This window comes from Sciurus carolinensis, chromosome 8 (assembly GCF_902686445.1).
Source record: "Sciurus carolinensis chromosome 8, mSciCar1.2, whole genome shotgun sequence".
Taxonomy (NCBI): Eukaryota; Metazoa; Chordata; class Mammalia; order Rodentia; family Sciuridae; genus Sciurus; species Sciurus carolinensis.
The window spans coordinates 102569886-102579936 of record NC_062220.1 but is presented as its reverse complement, the minus strand read 5'-3'; positions in this window follow the sequence as shown (position 1 = coordinate 102579936).

Here is a 10051-nt window from a genome sequence, read left to right as displayed (position 1 = left end):
GCCACCATTCAGGAAGCCCCTATGAATTGCTGCTTCCGAGCAGGCCCAGATTGTATGAGTAGTTGCCTCATCTATCACACAGTGGGCACAGTTTTTAGGAAGACAGAGCAGACATGCCAGTGCTTGTGTGGTTGGGACCTGTTAGGCCAGGATGTCATCTGGTGAGACCTGATCCAAAACCAAGAATCCTATGACAGAGACTGACTTGAATTCCAAGGAGTCGCATGCCCACCATAAGACCCTGCCTTCAGGACATTCCTTTAGGCACAACTACTCCTGAAAGACTAGGCAGGTACAGAGCACCTGTCTGGCCAATGTTCACTGGTGTCTCTGTCCTACCCCCCAAGTCCCTCATTCCCTCACTACTTCATTGAATCCATTTATTGACTTTTGACCAACCCTCGAGTTCTCTCTTTCCTGCTGTTTCATTGGTGCTCAAAATCCTGAGATGAAACTCAAACTCAGCCAACATATTGCTGGCTGTCCTTCCCTCGTCATGGGCTGGCATCTTGATGGCCTCCCAGTCACTGCCTGTCTGCCCTTTTCGGCTAGACCGTTAGCAGAATGGTCACTGATTCTTGGCTGGAAAACACATAGGGTCATAGCTCATGCCTCTGCCAAGGCAGAACGTATTTCCCTGAGTTTGCTGCTAAACTTAACTCTTCTCTGTCTTCAGCAGGAGCAGAAGCCTGGGGTCCCTCTCTCCAGGAAATCTTTCTCTCATTTCTTCAAGAATCCCCAGGGATTCTTTCCCTATTCAACTCCTCGCGGGGGCCCAGAGCTGGGACACTGCAGATAAACTCCCAATACTCTATAACCATCTCTGATTGAAAACCAAAACAGTTGTTGGGGGACATCACCCAACCCTGGTTAGCTAAACATGAAGTGTTCCTCTTGGACAGCTCACGTGGGTACCCTGGTCAGGCTGGGGAGAAGGGACATCCTGCTGCAGGATTTGTTCTCTCGTTTCCAGGCCTCTACTCATTCGGCACATGAGCACATCTACATTTCCCTTTTTCCTCCAAAGCCCAAGGTTGTGGGCTGGGATAGAGGAGTTCCTGTCCCCAGGTGCCAAGCCTGCAGGGGACTTAGAGCAGGGGACTGTAAGAAACACAGGACACCTGAGAGTTGTGAAATCACATTAGTCAGTGGTCACATGGGTGGGATGCCTGCGCCTCCTGCCAGACCGTATCCTTGCTCCCTTCTTTCGCTAAGGACACCATCCTTCCCTTTGGGGAATCCCTCTAATATATGTGTTCTGAGTAGAACTTACCCCACTTCAGCTCCTGGAGCGGTCACTTAGTTCCAACTTGTAAAATTGAAGGTATTTGGTTCAGTATGTCTAAATCTGGCCAATGTGATCCTTCCCTGAGACTTTTGCTAAAAATATTGGGGAAAAGGCTTCCTTTTCTCCTGGGATTCCTGGGACACCGGGTCATTCACAATCCCTCTTCCCTGTCTGGGATGGAGTGCTAACCTTCCCCTGGCTGTGCCACTCTCCTAGGATGTGTCGCCCCTGGAGTCTTGGCTCAGTCCTCAGTCCTAGCCACTGTTCTTTCCTTAACCTCTCATCTCATTCTGCCAGGGCAAGCTACATTAATTCCAGTTTCCAGCACAAAATGAAAACATCAACCTCCTGTTCAAATGTCGTGAAGAATTTTGTGACAGGGACCTCAGAGTGTTAACCCAGGCAGGAAACTTCTGAGCGTAGGTCACCTGATGGCCCCACTCCCTGCTTGTGCAACTTGAGCTGCAGCAGAGGCCCTGCAAGAGGGACAGCCACCCTGGCTTGGGCTCAGTACTTCTCTGCAGCCCTCTGGTTTTTGGGACTCTGTCCTACAAGTCCCAACTGCCTCGACAACCCTGGTGCAGTTTTCCCTCAGTGTGTGAGGCCTGTGCTCTCGTGATCCCGTTTTCCCAGTACTGTGCTCATCCGGTGCTAGAGGGAACTGGGCTGCCTGGAACCCTCACTTCTCCTAGAGGCCACAACTGCACTGACCAGTGGCTGAAAGCTGTTTCTTTTTGTGTTCAGTGTTGACAGGAGGCAAGTTTCACACCAGCTACCCTGTCATGACCAGAACCAGAATCCATGTGTCCTTTTCTAAAATGTAGGTTTCTATTCCAGGCATAGATTTGAGTTGCGATCAACAGAAACCAACACTAGCTAAATTAGGTCAACAAGGAATTTATTGGAAGACTCTCTAGTAACAATTTAGTGGGAGTCCAGGAGAATCAGGCTCAGAAAACAGTCAGAAACTAGGGGACTTACGTATAGGGTGTAATACCTTAAAGATAGGCCCATTTTCCTTGTCACCATCTGACTGGCCTGCACCTACAGTACCCAAGTCTAGACCACATACATGCCTGGTGGAGGCTGTCATCATAGGAAGGCTGAGGCCTAGTCCTCACGCCCTGTTGTAGGGACCCAGGCCAGTGGCAAATGTCTTTCTAGACCTCCATGTATACAGAGCATTTCTGAAAGACAAAGCAGATATCCTCTCTGCTTTCCAACTCTCTAGACTGATATGTTTTTATTTTTATCAATTGAAATAATTATTAACGTTATTTGGTATTTACAAATACTAATTCTTTTTTTTTTTTTTTTTTTTCTGGTGCTGGGGATCAAACCCAGGGCCTTGTGCTAACAAGGCAAGCACTCTGCCAACTGAGCTATCTCCCCAGCCCCACTAATTCTTAAAACAGACTTTTTAGAGCAGTTTTAGAGTCACAGTAAAAAAAATATATAAAAAGTTCATTATATAGTATTTGATACTATACTAATATAATTGCATGATTATAATATCAAACAGAATTTTCACTGCCCTAAAAATCCTCTGTGCTCCACATAGTACCCTTTTCAAATTAACTTTCTCTTTCTCTCTCTCACATACATTTGTATGTGAGGTACTGGGAATTGAACCTAGGGACACTCTACCATTGAGCTACATCCCCACCCATTTCTTATTTTTTATTATTTTTTTATTTGTAGATGGATGCAATGCGTCTATTATTTATTTACTTATTTTTATGTGTGCCGAGGATCGAACCCAGTGCCTCACACATGCGAGACAAGCACTCTACCACTGAGCCACGACCCCAGTCCCTTATTTTTTATTTTTGAGATGAGGTCTCACTATGTTGCTCAGACTGATCTCAAATTCATGAGTTCACGTGATCCTCCTGCCTCAGCCTCCCAAGGTTCGTGAAATTATTAATAAAGCTGAATAAACATTTACATGCAAGTTTTTGTGGGGACAAAAGTTTTCAGTCCATCAAGGTAAATACCAAGGAGCACACTTGTTTGATCTTTCTTTCTTTCTTTTTATTTTATTTTATTTTGTTTTGTTTTCAGTGCTGGAGATTAAACCTGAGGGTGTTCTACCACTGAAGTACACCTCCATCCCTTTTTGAGACAGGATTTTGCCAAATTCCCCAGGCTGTCCTTGAACTTGGGATATTTCTGCCTCTGTCTCCTGAGTTACTGGGATTACCACTGTGCACCACCACACCCTCCTACAAGTGCTTGATTTTATGGTAAGTGAATGTCTGGTTTTGTATAAACCACCAAATTGCCTTCCACAGTGACTACTAGACCATTCTGCATGCCCACCAGCAAAGAAGCAGGGACTCTATTGCTCAGCTGAGTTTTTATTTATTTGTTTGTTTGTTTGTTTATTGGTACTGGGGATTAAACCTAGAGGTGCTTAACCACTGAGCCAATCCCCAGACCTTACTTGAGATCCTCCTGCCTCAGCTTCCTGAGTTGCTGGGATTACAGATGTGTGCCACTGTGTCAGGCACTTTTTTTCTTTTTTTAACCCTTGACACTCTTGACACTATACAGAACCCTTGACACTATACAGAAGAGCATGCCCCTCTTGGTCCCTGGTGGCAAACAACTCAAGGTCAGCTGTAACCCTTCAGTGGAAGGGTAACACCACTGCTAACAAGATGGTCTTGCTATTAGTACTTTGGGCTCTTGTCAGGAGAGTTGGGAGAAAAGGAAGAGAGAACACAGATGTATTCAGGATCTCTGCAGAGAGAAACTGGACAAGCAGGTCTGTCAGCTTAGGGGCTGGGACACCACACCCTCAGGATTCACCCGCCTCCCCTCCAGGCTCTGTGGTCCTGGGAGGCTGTAATCACAAGAAAATTTGGCTTAGAGACAGAAAACACCAGGCAACACAGGCCTGACTGTGTGGACATTTACTTTTCTTCTGTCACTGAAGTCCAGGCTAGTCAATCTAGGCCAGCATTATAGTGCCACAATTACTGGACACAAGGCTCTTGTCATCTTGTCACTCTACAACTCTCAGGGTTTGGCATAGATTTCAAGTCAAATGCTGACCATTGTATCCACATTTCAGCTGGCAGGAAGAAAGAACAGCACAGAGGAAGGCAAGGAGACAGCCTCAAAATCAACCCACAGAACCACAATGTCCCAGCACCTGGGGTGACACAGAGTGACCACACAGAGTTGCAAAAGCAATGGAGAAGACTGGGTGTGGTAGCACATGCCTGTAATTCCAGTGACTTGGGAGGCCGAAGCAGGAGGATCACTAATTCAAGGCCGGACTTGGCAGTTTAGCAAGACTGACTGACTGAATAAATAAATGAATAAAGGGAGTTGGGGATGCAGCTCAGTGGTAAAGCACCCCTTGGTTTGATCCCTAGTACTGAGAAAGAAAAAAAGGAAGGGAGGAAAGAAGCAATGGGGAAGTGTCCAGCTGACAACCAGAGTTATGGTCACCCAGGCAGAGGGAAGAGGCAGGTGCCTAGCAGTCCTTACTATGCTGTGCTTAAAGGTGCTTCCAGCAGTGAACCCTCAACACCATGCTGTGACCCCTGGGCCACCAGGTCTTCCTTGGTCACCAATCCTTGCATAGTAGACTGGCAAACACTTCTTGATCAAACCTGCAAATATTCACTGGACACCCATGAGCACGCCATGCTGGCCTGCAGGAAACAAGTCCTTAGCCAGGATGTCCAGGCCGAGTGGTGACAAGGAGGGCAGGCATGCTGCCAGCCTGTGGGTGCATGCAGGCAACTCTATGCACGCTGGGGTTAATTTTGACAAATATTTTTGGCATTGGGAAACATTAGGGTGATGGTGCCCTTGAGAAAGGAGTTAAAAATCAGGGTTTCCTCTGGCTAACACTATTTTTTTTGTTTGTTTGTTTTGTTTTGTAGTACTGGGGATTAAACCCAGGCTCTCAAGTATGTGGGCAAATGCTCTGTCACTGAGCTACACCTTAAGCTCCCAAGAATGTTTAATTAGGCTCCAGACTTTCCTCTTAAGAAACAGGAGAGACAGTGATTAAAGAAGGAGTAAATGACACCAGAAAGGAAGTTCAGGGTGCCCGAGTTGTGGCTTAGTGATAGAGCGCTTGCCTAGCACATGTGAGGCACTGGGTTCCATACTCAGCACCACATAAAAATAAATAAATAAATAAAGGTATTGGGTCCGTTGGGCTGGGGTTGTAGCTCAGTGGTAGAAACTGGGTTGGATCCTCTGCACCACGTAAATAAAATAAAATAAATACATAAATAACAAAGGAAGCCCATACATGGCAACATGTCTGAACTGTGTGAAAGATGGATGTATTGAAAAAGAATTGTTCTAAGATGGGCACAGTGGCACACACCTGTAATCCCAGCAATTTGGGAGGGTAAGGCAGGAGGGTAAGTGCAAAGTCAGCCTTGGCAACTTAGCGAGGCCCTAAGCAACTTAGTGAGAGTCTGTCTCAAAAAATAAAAAAGGCGGGGATGTGGCTCAATGGTTCAGCACCCCTGAGTTCAATCCCTGGTACCCTCCCCCCAATTTTTTTTCCTCTAGATTAAAAGAGACTAAAGGGACTCAACAACAACCAGCTGAAAAATATGAACCTAGATTGGATTCTGGATTGAAGATAAAAGTTATAATTGGGACATAACATGATGCTATGGAATTATTGTGCATTTTCTCAGGTGTGGTAATATGTGGTTATATTAGAACCTCTACTTTTCTAAGATGCATGCTGAAGTATTTACAAATGAAGTGTTTATTTTGCCTGCAACATACTTTCCTAAGTTAGTAACAAAAAGGTGAATTTGTGTATACAAAAATATACATGGGGTGTGTGGAGGGGTGGAGCCCAGAACAATGAAAAATGTGGCAAAATAGTAACACTTGCTGCATCTCAAGGTTGTGTGTGTTCTTGGACCTTTTTTCTCTACCCAGGATTGAACCCAGGGGCACTCGACCCCTTTACAAAGGTACATTTTTTTTTTCTTTTTTTTTTTTTGCGGTGCTGGGGATTGAACCCAGGGCCTTGTGCTTGCAAGGCAAGCACTCTACCAACTGAGCTATCTCCCCAGCCCAAGGTACATTTCATAAATAAAACGTTGGGGAAAATAATCACACCACTATTTAATTGGTCAGATAGAGAAAGGACTGTGAAAGGTAGTTCACAGAAAGAAGTGGGGCCACAGCAGGAGGTCCCACTTATTCTAGAAGCAGAAGCCTCCCCCAGGACAGGAAGGTTTGCCAAAGCCTGAACTAGGTGAAAACAGGGAGACTTACAGGATTGGGGCCAGGGAGGCCTGGGACTAGCAGGGGCCAGGAATTGAGACTTCATCTAAGGGGCGTGGGAGGCTTCCTATACTCCCTCTTCTAACAGTTCCTCTCCCTTGGGGAGTGCTCCCCACCCCACTCAAGTTGTAAGTGAGCCCATCCTGGGAAAGACACGCAGAGCCCATTCCTGAGATTTTTCACCTTAAGATCAGACAGAATGACAGTCAGGACCTGTCTAGGGTGCATTAATGAGAAGTAGGTTTTAGGCCCCAACTGCACAGAGCAGCTGGGTAAGAATGAATCCACAGAGGCTGAAAGGTCTTTCTGGAAGTGTGCCTGCTCCTGTTCACCTGTCCTTAAGGCCTTTGATAGCCCTTTGCAGAACTTATTTTGAGCCCCTTCCTTCTTAAACTGGTATGAATCAGCCACTGTCACTTGTAACCTGTAGAGTCCTGGTTAATGCATCATGAAAGACTTCAAGCAATGAAAGGCCTAGCCAGGGAAGAGCTGGTATTGGAGGTGGGAAGGGGTTTCCATTAATTCCCCCATCCCTTCTCTTTTTGGTACTAGGGATTGAACACACAGGCGGTTAACCACCGAGCCACATCCCCAGTCCTTTTAATATTTTATTTAGAGACCGGGTCTTCTGGAGTTGCTTAGGGCCTTGCTCAGTTGCTGAGGCTGGTTTTGAACTTGCAATCCTCCTGCCTCAGCCTCCTAAATTGCTGGGATTACAGGCATGCACCACTGGACCCAGCTTCAATTAATTCTCTGGAGTCACAACTGAGATAGGAATAACTTACAGGCAAATGAAAATAAAAATAAAAATCCAAGCTTCAACAAGAGTCAATCAACAAAAGGGAATAGACCTTAAGACTGACTTCAAGACTGTTGAAGAACCAGTAAAATTAGGGGTTTAGGAGTTCAGGCCAAAAGGCTGGCAGGGACACAGGGTATACACACACCAAATCCCACTGCACTTCACATCTATGTATTCCACTTTATGATTTTTAAAAATTAATCTACCAGGGAAGTGGTACAAGGTAAACTGTGGCAGGAGAGAGGAAGAAGAAGAGGAGGAGGAGGGGAAGGGAAGGAGAAGTAGTAGTAGTAATGGTGGTGTCAATGTTCCTTGTGCCAATTAGATGGCCCTTGTACCAATTAAATTCTTCCTGGTCATGTCTAGATTTCTTTCTCTGATAGCCTTGATGTCCGTGGCTTCCTTTTTAACCCAGGGGTTCTTTACCACTGAGCCACATTTCCAGCCCTTTTTATTTTTTATTTTGAGACAGGGTCTTGTTAAATTGCTGAGCCCAGCTTTGAACTTGTGATCCCCCTGCCTGAGCCTCCCAAGTTGCTGGGATTACAGGCATGTGCCACCGCGCCTGGCTCCGGGTTTCTCTCTTGGAACCAACCTGGTCAAAGTCGTCCTTAACTGTTCCCAACATGGGACTGTTTTGACGACCACTGGGAGCTTGGGAGGTGGCGAGGAGCCTTTTGAGTGGGTAAAGCTAAAGGGGAAGAGTGGGAAACGGTTCCCTGAAGGGGAGGCCAATTGGAAGGACTACTGCAGTGGGAGAGGGGAGCCAGCCTCCCATCCAAATTAGAAAGTATTCTTTATTCTCCAGTGTTTGAGAGAAGGGAAGGCCTCCTGGCCGTTCGTTCTTCAATGTTTGGCAGAATTTACCATCTAGTCCTGTTTGTGTGTGTGTGTTGCTGGGGATTGAACCTAGAGCCTTGTGCACGTGAGGCAAGTCCTCTATCACCTGAGCTAAAACCCTGGCCCCTAAGTCCTGGTTTTTTGTTGGGAGGATTTTGATGAACAAGCCTATGTCTTTGTTATAGGTCTGTTCAGATTTTCTATTTTTTCCATCAGTGTCTTTCTACCAATTTATCCATTTCATCTAATTGTTGGCGTGTAACTGTTCATATTTTCTTATAATCCTTTTTGTGAAGTTGGTATTACCATCTCCCATTTCCCCCCTTTTGATTGAACCCAAGATCTTCTGCATGCTAGGCAACACTCTACCACTTAGTTACACCCCCGTCTCCCACTTTCACCGATTATTTTGTGTCCCCATTCACACGCCTCTGGTACCAGAAATTGAACTCATGGACCTTCTGACATCTTCAGACCCCAGCATTCTTTTTTTTTTTTGAAACAGGGTCTAAATTGCCAAGGCTTACTTCAAACTTGTGAACTTGTGATCCTCCTGCTCAGCCTTCTGGGTTACTGGGATCACAGGTGTGCGCCACTGCACCCAGTTATTTGTATCATTTTTACTAGTCAAAGGTTTATTACACTTGTCAAAAAACCACCTTTTATATTCTCTATTCTCCATTTCCAATTTTTATTTTCTTTCTTCTGCTAACTTTTATTTAGTTTGTCCCATTTCTAATTCCTTGAGATAGAGAGCTATTATTTATTTAGGTTGAGGGATTGAACCCAGGGACGCTTTTACCATTGAGCCACATCCCCAGCCCCCAATTTTTTTTTTTTTTTTTTTTTTTTTTTTTTTTTTTTTAGGGTCTTGCTAAATTGCTTAGGGCCTAAGTTGCTGAGGCTGGCTTTGAACTTGTGGTCCTACTACTTCAGCCTCCTGAGATGTTGCGATTACAGGCATGCACCATCACACCTAGACTGACTCACTTTTTTAAAACATTTTTAGTTTAGATGTAATACTTTTATTCTTATGTGGTGCTGAGGATCAAATCCAGTGCCTCACATGTGCTAAACAAGCACTCTATCACTGAGCTACAACTCCAGCCCTCATTCTGTTTTGGAGGGAGAGCAGGTGCTGGGGATTGAACTCAGGGGCACTTGACCACTAAGCCACATCCCCAGTGATATTTTGTATTTTATTTAGAGAGGGTCTCACTGAGTTGCTTAGGGCCTTTCTAAGTTGCTGAGACTGGCTTTGAAGTATCAATCCTCCTGCCTCAGCCTCCCAAACTGCTGGGATTACACCATATATAAATAAATAAATATATATATATTTTAAATGTTTTTAATGTGGTGCTGAGGGTCGAGCCCAGTGCCTCACATGGGCTAGGAAAGCACTCTACCACTAAGCAACAACCTCAGCCCTCATTCTCTTTCTAATGAAAGCATTTACAAGTATAAATTCCCTCAGGATTGCTTTTGCTGTATCCTGTTTCAATGTTTTCATTTATCTCAAAAGTATTTAAATTTTTCCCTTATGAATTTTTCGACCCATTGATTATTAAAAATCATTAATTTCCACAATTCGTGAATTTTCCAGTTTTCTTCCTGTTAAATTTCTAATTGTGTTCCATTGTGATCAGAGAACACAGGATTCCAATCTCTTGATTGAGACTTGGTCTGTCTTGGAGAATGTTCTCTACACACTTGGAAAAAAAATGTGTTTTGCTGTTGTTGGGTGGTATTGTTAGGCTCAGTCAACTTTTTGCAAGTTACATATACTTAGCACATACACAAGAATATAGTGACAAGTGCAGTGAAGTGAAAATTCATGA